Source organism: Dipodomys merriami, unplaced genomic scaffold (genome assembly GCF_024711535.1).
Source record: "Dipodomys merriami isolate MVZ:Mamm:240054 unplaced genomic scaffold, mDipMer1.0.p SCAF_3, whole genome shotgun sequence".
Lineage (NCBI taxonomy): Eukaryota > Metazoa > Chordata > Mammalia > Rodentia > Heteromyidae > Dipodomys > Dipodomys merriami.
This window is the reverse complement of record NW_027204492.1, coordinates 116793178-116804605: the sequence shown is the minus strand read 5'-3', so window position 1 is coordinate 116804605 and position 11428 is coordinate 116793178. Positions and strand designations below refer to the sequence as shown.

Genomic DNA, 11428 nt, shown 5'->3' with positions numbered 1-11428 from the left:
GGAAAGGATAGTGGGAGAACAATAAAGGAAGGGGTAACAATGCTCGACAAGAAAGTTACTCTTTGCCTTTGTCCTGTAACTGTCACCCCTCTGTACAGCATTTTTACAATAAAATAAAATAAATATTGAGAGGCAGGCAAACACACAAGAAGAATTTCCCCCCTGTAGTTTCTTTTGTTTTCCTCAGGATAGTATCAAGTATTAATCCCAGATTAACAATGTTGGACTTCTGAACCCTCTATTGATGAGATTTTTCTTTCTCTCTCTCTGTGTTGGAGTTGGAATTTCCTGATGTAAAATGGAGGACTAGACAAATGGAAGGAAACAGCTGCTTTGAGATCCCCTCTTAAGTGTCAGTTGCAGTTTAGAAGAATTCTAGAGCACAGGCACGCTCCGCCTCCGCTTTCCCGATGCCATGCAGTGAGCAGCTTTGCTCCACCACACGCTTCCTCCAGCGTGGAAGGAGCCAGATGATCGCAGACTGAGATTTCTGAAACTGTTAGCTGATGATTTGCAAATGGCACCTCTCCCTGAAATGATGTTTGGAGACAATGTGTTACAGAATTCAGCAGAGCTCTGGCGTTGGGATTAAGTTGAATGCATTAAGATGTGCAAACAACCCATAAAGGCCGCTCAAAGAAACCTGTGCTGAAGAGTGCAGGAAAGTAGGACAAAGGGTGAGTACTCTGAAGAGATTATTAATCCATGATTGGATTTATACAACAGAAGATAAGGTAATAGTATTGGAGACTCTTAAGTTAAAAGCTGTGTCTACAACAGACCATATAGATACAGGGAAATTAAAAGACAGAACAGATGAAATATTTTGCAGATGTTTTCCTGTTTGAGAATTAATTACGTGATCTTGGAGTTTCAAGCCTAACTGTGGAAAGCAGAGTGATATTTCCTAGCTTTGTCCTGCTATTGCAGTTTTTTTGGGAATTGATAGGGAGGTTATCAGAATCAATGATACAAGGCTTTGCCATGAGACCAAAAGATCTACATGTTATGAAAACATACATCACAAGAGAGCAAATTTGCTACTGTTTTTTTTTTTCTTTTCTACTTTTTAAATCCTACTGATACATTCCTTAACTCAATCTGGGCTGCTAAAAGACAGATAGAAAACACTGGGCTTATTTTCTTTTATATCCTAGTACCATTATTTTTTTTGGTGGTACTAGGGTTTGAACTCGGGGCCTCACACTTGCTAATGTGGGCTCGGTGCCACTTGACACACTCTGCCAGCCCTCAAAATTGCTAATTTAATGTATCTTTTACCTTCACTTGTCACAGAAACTACTGAATTATCACAATATTTACCAATAAAGGAGGCAGTTTCTAACCCTGTAGACTCATGAGAAAATAGATCTGTGGAATGGACTATTATGCAGTTTATATTAACTGTGGAATCTCATTGGACACCTTGGTTATTATGCAAATGATCTTGTTTATGTGCAGATTTTTCTTTTGTGCTGGTGCTGGGGCTTGAAGTCAGGGCCTCTCACTCTCACTTGGCTTCTTTGCTCAGGGGTGGCGCTCTACCAGTTGAGCCATACCTCTAGTTCCTACTTTTTGCAGATTAATTGGAGATAAGAATCTTACAGATTTGTTTGACTGGGCTGGCTCTGAACCTTGATCCTCAGGTCTCAGCCTTTTTTTTGTTGTTGTTGGTGGTGGTCATGGGGCTTGAACTCTGGGCCTGGGCACTGTCCCTCAGCTCTTCAGCTTAAAGCTAGCGCTCTACCACTTAAGCCACAGTGCCACTTCTGGTTTTCTGGTGTTATATTGGAGATAAGAGTCTCACAGACTTTCCTGCCTGGGCTGGCTTTGAACTACAAACCTCAGATCTCAGCCTCCTGAGTAGGATAACAGGTGTGAGCCACCAGCACCTGGCTCAGCCTTTTAGATAGCAAGAATTATAGGTGTGAGCCACCAGTGCCTGGCTTATATACAGATCATATGTGGCCTTAAAGGGAAAAATACTTATTATAGGCAACTTCCACTAAAAAATAATTCTGACTAGCCTGATTCCAGCATGTGGAGAAGCACTCAGGGAACTATTTGTGAGTAAAGCCTTCTTGAACTTTCCTGCCCAGCCCAGATAACCAGCTGAAGAGAGCTGAGTTGATGATTCCAGCCAATGTTATATGAGCCGGAAGAATCACTCAGCTGAGTCAACTCAGACTCATGAGGAAAAAAAATTAACTGTTGTTGATGTAAGCCATTATATTTGTTACACAGCAATAAATAATTGAAACCGGAGGGATTCTAGGTGTGAAGTTCTGATTGGTTAAAGGAAGGAATTGTAAGGTCTTGCTCAGGACTGGGCACTTTTGTTTCTTAAGTAACAAAAACAGACACATGGCTTTCAAAGAGGTCTGAAAAAAGTCATGCTTCTGGACATGCAGTGGTCACTTTGCCACAATCATGGTTGGGTCTTTGCAAATATTTGCTTAATTAAACTTTTTATTGAATCAGAGTAATTATTCACTTCTCTGGTCTCTCTTTTAGGCCACAAGCTTTTGTAGGGGAGCAGAAAAGAGAGCCTCAATAGAGTAGCAGGCATGGAAGAGTTATTGACGGAGTTAACGCCAGACAGGGCAGGGAGAGGGTGGCATCCTTTTAGGGAATGAGGAAGCTAGGAGAAGGAGCTTGTCTTATGCTTCATGTTTCACCTAAAGGTCAAAGGATGGCTAAATGAAGAAAGTTTGTTGCATCTTGATGGGCGTAAGAAATCAATAAGTATATGACTCCAGATTGAAAGAGAGATTTCAGTTGCCACTCAATCAAAAAAGAATTCCTTATCACTAGGCCAGAAACCACTATCTGAGGATAAAGATCAATCAAGGTGCATTTGAAATACTCTTTCTTTTGATCTTCAAAAGTGTCCTTTTCTCAAAGAATTAATTCATTGTGATGATCTCTGGGTACAAATGGCACAAATCTGCACTAAAAAAAGCAGATGTGAAGTGGAGCACACCTGGACAGAAATAAACCTAGTCAAGACAAAATAAACCAGGGTTATTGTTTACCTGTTTTGCACTACACGTTGGGTACAGCTATTATGATTTCAATAGTTAGCTAAAGATCATTCCATTCATATGTCAATTTTTTTTGTCAGTCATGGGGCTTCAACTCAGGACCTGGGCACGGTCCCTGAGCTTTTTTGCTCAAGGCTAGTGCTCTACCACTTAAGCCACAGCTCCAATCTGGATTTCTGGTAGTTAATTGGAAATAAGAATCTTGCAGACTTTCCTGCCTAGGCTGGCTTTGAACCGTGATCCTCAGATCTTAGCCTCCTGAGTAGCTAGGATTACAGGTGTGAGCCACCAGTACCTGGCTTCATATGTCAATGTAAAACACATCCTGAGAGTTTATTTAGCCTGTGACTTTGTGAAAATACAAATGGGTTAGCTAAGAAGAGATGGTCTATGGTATGAAAAGAGAAACTAAATCGGTTTTTTTTTTTTTTTTTTTTTTTTTTTGGTGCTGGTTTTGGAGTTTGAACACAGAGCTTAGGACTTGTCCTGAAGGTTTTTTTTTTTTCTCAAGGCTAGCACTCTGCCACTTGAACCATAGATCCACTTCCAGCCTTATGTGATTAATTGAATGTAAGGGTCTCATGGATTCTTCTACCTGGGCTGGCTTTGAACTATGATCCTCAAATCTTAGCCTATTAAGTAGCTAGGATCATAGGCCTGAACCAGTACCTGGCTGAGAAACTGTATCTATTTTAATATTAAGTTGAATAAATATTTACCACAAATTCCAAAGTGTATACTGTAGGGTTCTATAACTCACAGTTACTCCTTTTAAAGACCTAGGTATTGAAGTGACAGTTTCTTTTGTCTACCCATTCATCTGTCCATTTCTGAGCTCTTTGTATAAGGCCTGGCTGTTAGTGCTATGCATGCCATTGGGAATATTCATAAGCAAGTAATATTAACAGAGTGTGACAAATGACTTTCATTGGGAGTCCATGGCAGCATTACTTTGCTTCTCTTCTGACCTCTAAATCAATTTTGGCCTTTTCTATTCTGAACTTGAACATAAATGCTTTCTTGTTTTGTTTTTTTTTTACAAAGTTTTCTTAAAGCATGAAATCTTTATCACTGTAGTAGTAAGGTTATTCGATCTCTCTCATGTACTCAAATGCCTCTTTTTTACTATGAAAGAGTTGTACAAACAGGCTTCAATTTCATCAGTCAGGTTATGTGTACAATGCATCTTGATCGTTGTTATCCCTTCCGTCTTTCTCCTCCATTTTGCTTCTATACCTTACTGTTTTCTTAACGATATAACACCAATAGTGGGTGAGCCACTTCTTGTCTCTTGTTTCAGCTGAGGCTTTAGCACTGGGAATATGTGGTAATCCCTAAATTCTAGAGAAAGGGGTATTTTGTGTCTGTAGGATAACAATGTATTATCCAGCTTTCTGCCATTCTAACAAAATACTCGAGATAATGAATTTATGAAGAGAAAATGTTTATTTGAGATTTGAGTTTCCAGCTCCAAATTAGGTGGACCCATGACTTTAGGCCTGGAGGAGGGCAGCGTATGCTGCATGGCTACGGCTGGGAATGTGGGATAGAGTAAATCACTTACTGCACTGCCAGGAATCAAATGAAGAATAGATCAGCATCCCACAATCTCCTTCAAAGACACAGACCCGATGACCTAAAAACCTCCCACTAGGCTTCGCTTCCTAAAGGTTCTACCACTTCCCAATAGTGTCACAGTAGGAAATAAACCTTAAACATTGACCTTTGGAGGACACATAACATCAAACTATAGCAAAGAGGTTGTGTTTGTGTGTGGGGGCGTGTCTTAGCCTATCACTCAACTTAAAGACATATTGAGGGAGGCCGAGGGTTGATTGAAGAATCCAAAAAGGCTGTGTAGTGGGCAGAATTTACCTCTGTTCCACATTCACCTCTGAATCCTGGTTGGGAGTTAGAAATGTACTATCCAAGCCGGGGACCGGTGGCTCACGCCTGTCATCCTAGCTACTCAGGAGGCTGAGCTCTCAAAGCCAGCCTGGGCAGCAAAGTCCGTGAGACTCCTATCTCCAATTAACCACCAGAAAACCGGAAGTGGCACGGTGGCAAACTAGTAGAGCACTTGCCTTGAGTGAAAAAGCTCAGGGACAGGGCCCTAGGCCCTGCGTTCAAGCCCCATGACTGACGAAAACAAAATAAAGCAAAACAAAAAGCATCCAACCCGAGGGACAAAGAGAGCTTGGAGTGAAAGTTCCTGGGATATCTGAGCCAAGGGTCCCCAGTGTTCAGAAGATACAAAGACTGCCCAATACGTCTCAAGTCCGGTTTCTATGTGGGCAAGGAACAGGGGTGGCTGGGAGAGTTGTTGCAGGAAAGGTCTAAGGGTCCAATGGTCAGCTCAGCAGACGGGTTGATTTGCAGTGGCTCATTTCCTCTGCCACACAGGACACAGTATTCCTCCCTCCCCTCCTCTCCAAACCTCCTAGTACATTTAGCTTGAGCTTCCAAGCCTCCACAACTATGAGAAATACATTTCTTTCTCTTTTCAAACAAATATCCATCTTGGCTATTTTGTTCTAACAGCATGGTGGATCAAGGCCACAACTACTAGGTCCATGGAAAATAGAGCCAAGCGTTGTGTTAGAGGAAGAGGTAGCTTTTGAGCACCTCGTACACGCCCCACCCTCGATTACAAGCACCTAGTCAGGTCCAGATCTGCAAAGCTGGTTGACAGATGAAAGAAAACATAGATGCCACATCTCAGACCCTGGGAAGACTGCAGCACAGACAGGAGCCAAATTGTGTCTCCCAAAGGTGAGGTTGCTTCTTGGCTCAAGGAGCCAGGTAAAACAGAAGGTAAGAATAGGAAGTCAGTTTTAACTTGAGGGGATTAACCGAAGCCTCATTCTCTTCCCTCCTCTTAGAGCAGCAGCCCAGCTAGCACTGGCTCTGACAATGAAAACTCTCTAAAGGAAGTGAGCCCATCTCATAATTACTGATCACTTGTCTAGTGGGTGGCCCAACTTGAATCATCACTCGTGGCCTCAGGGATAGCTCTACACAAGCAGCGGAGTGTACAACTGAATAGTACCTTCTAACCACACAGAGGCAGCCAAGGAGCCACACCTTCTGATTCCCTCTAGCCCATCCCTAGTCCGTAAGGCTAGGCTTGTCCCCAGCTGGAATGTCTCCTTCCTGACAGTTTTCTGCGAGTTACAATGTAGAACTTGAGTGACAAAGACCAGAAGAGCTGAAAACAAGAAATGGCTCTGAGGAGTGACACAGAGACAGAAAAGGGATTGGGTAGCAGTCCCTTTTGCTATTTTGCTTTTCGTCATTTAAAATCGTACATACACGAAGAAGGATAAGGTACAATAAAGAACCACAGAATCATTCTCCTTCAAAAAAATATTCCAGAGGCCAGGTGCTGGTGGCTCAGGCCTGTAATCCTAACTATTCAGGAGGCTGAGATCTGAGGATCACAGTTCAAAGTCAGCCCAGGCAGAAAAGTCCATGAGACTCTTATCTCCAAGTAACCACTCAAAAGCTGGAAGTGGAGCTGTGGCTCAAAGTGGTAGAGTGCTAGCCTTGGGCTAAAAGCACAGCGCCCAGGCCCTAAGTTCAAGCCCTATCACCACCACCACCACCACCACCCACCACCCCAAATCCCAGAGTGTCTCTCCATCACTTATCCAGGAAGCCTCCCAGAACTCTGACTCATGGTCTGCTGACCTCAAGAAGTATGGCTTTTTCTTGTTGTCTTTGCCTGGGGAAACTCTAGGGTTCTCTTTTTATTTTTATTTTTAAAACTTATCTTTAAGTCAGTAGATACTATATTGGAAATGACCCTTACACCCTAGTGGGGAGGAGAGTCAGAGGGGAAAAAGTAGGAGAAAATGAGGAAGGGAGTAACACTGTTCAAAAGTAATGTACTCATCACCCTACTTATGTAACTGTAACCCCTCTGTAGATCATCTTTACAATAAAATTTAAAGTAAAAATATCTTTAAGTAGTTGTACAAAGGGGTTTCAGTTCAACATGTCAATTCGTGAGTGCAATGAATTATGATCATCGTCATCCCTTCCATCATTCTCTTCTTTGGAGTTCTCATAGCCCAGGTCAACTGTCAACACCCCTGTGAATCCCTCATGACCCTCAGGCTTTTTGCAGATTGGCTGACATTATACACAGTTGGCGTGTACATTTCCGTTACTCCTCTGAGTGTCTTGAGATAGACAGTGGTGCCCAGCTCATTAGGGAATCTCATCCCCTGACATACTGGGGGCTTGGGAGAGACCCAATAGTCCTTTGCAAACAAATCATTGAGCACTGCCCTTTGTGACTTTTCCTATCTCATGGTGACTTACTTTATTTTAATCAGAAGTTTACCTCCTCTGATCCTGACATTTAAGCTCTGGTTTCTCTTGATCTAAGAGGGCTTTGAAGTTCATTTTAACCAGATTTTGCCTGAGGAAATATATTTCTGCCATGGAGCACTCAGCTTATGTGACTTATTCCAGGAAATTTTACTACACACTTGCTAATCTTTTTCCTTTTATGTATCCAGATTACATAGCACTTTACTTAGAAATTAACACTTAAATGCTTATAAAATGAAAAAATTGTGGTTGGTCATAGGTTCTTGTGCTAAAATCTGTTATTTTTGTACAAGACCAAAAATTACCGAATTTGAATACTATTTTTCATCAACCTATATTACAAAAGAATGGGGACAGCCGGTAAGAAATGGGAGCTATCTCTGAAACTTTATTACGAAATGAAAAAATTCCTTTGCCACAAGCTTTATTCCAGTTGTTTCTTCTCCTTGCACATTTAAAAGCTGTCCATAGCTGGGCGCTGGTGGCTCATGCCTGTAATCCTACTTATTCAGGAGGATGAGATCTGAGGATGGTGGTTCAAAGCCAGCCGGGGCAGGAAAGTCTGTGAGACTCTTATCTCCAAGTAACCACCAGGAAACCGGAAGTGGTGCTGTGGCTCAAAGAGGTAAAGCGCTAGCCTTGAGCGAAAAAGGAAAAATAAAAGGTGGCCATATTCAGAAATTGATTTCACTCATCATTTGTCTTAACTCTGTTGCATAAACTCAGACACACCTGTAGATGATAAAAAGGGAAACAGAATCTTTTTGTCTGACTAGCAATCAAAGACATGTTCAATGGAAACCACAAGAAAGGAAAAGCTTGCTTGCTTTCTGGGTGGGAAAATAATGAGTCATCATATCTTTGTGATAAATGGAATTATCAATGCATAAACTTTGAGTAATAAGTTTTCACTTGTCAAGGACTAATGACCCATTATTTTACTAATGGAAAATAACACCTTGCAGCTCATGGTACATACAGCTGTCAAATTCGATGTGTGGGCATCTGCTGGTGTCTGACCACATCTAATGAAAGCATTCTGCTCGTTCTGATGCAGCCCCTCCAAAGGAAGAGATATTCACACTTTATGACAACAGCTGCAAGAAGAAGTTAGTGTTTTCTTCTTCAAGGCAGGGGTGAACTTAGATGACTTTCTCTTTCAGCATGATTTGTTTATGAGAAGCTGCCAAGGAGCCTGATACAGACTGTCTGACCTTCTCCAAAGATCATCATAGCCTGCTTGTCTTGAGCTGAGAAGGCCACAGCGTCTCTCCCTTGGAAAGGTCTTTTGCCTTCTCCATTTTCTGCAGGATGTGGATCATAAGCCAAGTCACTATTAGTTGGAGATCTCAGCTTCAGAGATTAAAGTATTTAATGATGTTAAGTCACCTGATTTCTCATTTAGGGAGATTCTTTTGGCCTCAGACTACTTGAAGATGTGCCATATGAGCCAATTTCTTATTTTCTTGCCTAAATTTGCCATGATAAAGGAATCATCAGAGGAAATGTGACAGCATGATATTCATGCATCTTAAAAGAGAAATATATGTACATAGATTATTAGATTCATAGGTTATTTAACCCTTGTTACAAATTACTTTCTATACACTACTGGAACCTATAAAGTCATTCTTTCAAAGTCACTGTTTCAGGATTGATGAGTATTTTCAGCTTATGGGCCATCTGCATATCTTTTTTTATTTTTGTTTTTGCTTTTTATTTTTGCTGGTCGTGGGGCCTGAACTCTGGGCCTGGGCGCTGTCCCTCAGCTCTTCAGCTCAAGGCTAGCACTCTACCACTTGAGCCACAGTGCCACTTCTGGCTTTTTCTGCTTATGTGGTGCTGAGGAATCGAACCCAGGGCCTCATGCATGCAAGGCAAGCGCTCTCCCACTGAGCCATTTTCCCAGCCCCCATCTACATTTCTTTCTACTTCCCACTTCCTGTATGTTAAAAAGAGACAGCTCTGTCTAGAGACTGGACGTATTGACCCCGGTCTCATCTCCACAAGTGGCATTCCACTACTAATCTAGTGTGGCTATTGTTGTGCTATGTCTCCTAGACAAATGCACACCTGGAAAGTCTTTGTCTAGAAAGCTGAACAGGAACTTGAAGGGTAGAATTGAGAGAGGTGATGGACAGGGAGAAACTGGCAGGAGACCCAAGTTCTAAATCCTTGCTCTTCTGCTGTGTTCTCTTCTACTTGCTGAAGAAAGGTGGTATTTGGATAGGAATCAGAAGGATGCTCTATCATTGTACTTCTTTAATTTGTACAAATCAGAGTCCACAGAGCTTAATGAACTGGCATTGATAGAGGTTCCATTCTTAGTGCTTTTGTGGCAAATATTGGTTGACTTCCCTAAACCAAAATCCCAGATTCCAAAGTGGATGCTAAATCCCTGGAACTCAGTGGCTAAGAACTGCTACAGCCATTATAGTCTCCCTGCAGCCAATTGTGCTTAAAGGAGAGGCCAAATAAGAAGCGATCACGTTCTTTGTTAGTCTTGGGGATTGGAAACAGCGTTTATGGTACAGTCGAAAATATAAGAGAGAATGAACTACAGGGGGCCCAGGAGGGGGAGGAATATTTAGGTCAAGGCTCTCAAACAAGGGTTGCATATTGGAATCCCCTGGGGAGATTTAAGCAGCGCTCTTGTTCAGCCTGCACTGCCAGAGATTCTAATTTAACTTATCTGGGCATCAGAAATTTTAAAAGCTCTCCAGATGATTCTAATGTTCAGCCAGAGCTGAGAAACACTGAATATGAACCAGGCTGGGCAGAGTCCCAGGCGAGGTATCCTGGTACTCAGAGAAACTATCTACATCAGGTCTCTCTACTTTTGCCTAGTGATCTTGTTAAATGCAGATCCTGATTAGGCCGGTCTGGACTGGAGCCTGAGATTTTACATTTCCAGCAAGCTTCAAAGTGCTGCGGGTCTACAGCCCACACTTGAAGTACCAAGGATCTCCCAACCCGCTTTATGCAAAAGACAGCAGAGGCCAAGTGAGCCTGGGTGAGTTTTGCAAAGGTTGTGGCTGATTTAGGAACAGGATCGAATTACCCTCCAGTCCAGTGAACATTCCACATCATATGCATCTCTCCCCTGAGGGTTAAACTGTGTTAGCCAGCGAAAACAGAGCAATGATGGATTATGCAGCATTCATCAAGATTTAGCAATTTGAAAAGAGAAAAAATGGATGTCTATGTCAATCAATTAGATGAATTTATTCATTATTGTTTTGTGCAGGGCTGGGGATGGAAGCCGTAGCTTCATTTGTGCTGCTAGGCAAAAGCTCTGCCACTGACCTATGTGCTGGTGGCTCATGTCTGTAATCCTAGATACTTAGGAGGCTGAGGTCTGAGGATGGAGGTTCAAAGCTAGCCTGGGCAGAAAAGTCCTTGTGTGCCTCTCTCTTATCTCCAACCAGCCACTCAAAACCCGGTAGTGGAGCTGTGGCTTGAAATGGTAGAGCACTCATCTTAAGCAAAAGAGCTCACGACTGACAAAAAAATAGAATGAAAATAACGCTAAAAGGAAGTAAACAGAATAAAAGGAGTGTGACTTTATTTTGTCATTATACCTGACTTCCTAAGAATATGAAGATGGCCTGGCAAGAAGGACACGAGCACCCCCAAAGCCCTTCTCTAGCAACATAAGCCTGTTATATGTGAGTCACAACTAGTCCCAAGCAGATGGTTGCTTGTCATCTGCTGTGGCAGCATGCACAGGTGGTAAGTGACACCCCTTTGATCTACCTTTGGAATATGATTTGTATTGCCTGTCTGACTGCTTCGTACAATGCAACTTTAAGCCTGGCATTGCTTGAAAAAACTACCACCCAAGGATGGCCATTATTTGGATCGAATGGCTGGCAAAGGTGCAATTGAAGCTAGCGGTGTGACTGGTTAAGGTTAGAGTTAGGGCTTGAACTAAAAGTCTTACTTGATTTTTTTTGTTCCACCACTTGAGCCATACCTCCACTTCTGGCTTTTTGCTGGTTAAATGGAGATAAGAGTCTCAGCTTTGTCTTCCTGGGCTGGCTTTG

At 42.3% G+C, this 11428-nt stretch overlaps 1 pseudogene; it reads left to right on the top strand.

Moving 5' to 3' along the window:
- The first annotated feature begins 496 nt into the window (after positions 1 to 496).
- LOC138839939 (TIP41-like protein) lies at positions 497 to 1361 on the top strand (annotated as a pseudogene).
- Positions 1362 to 11428: the final 10067 nt, after the last annotated feature.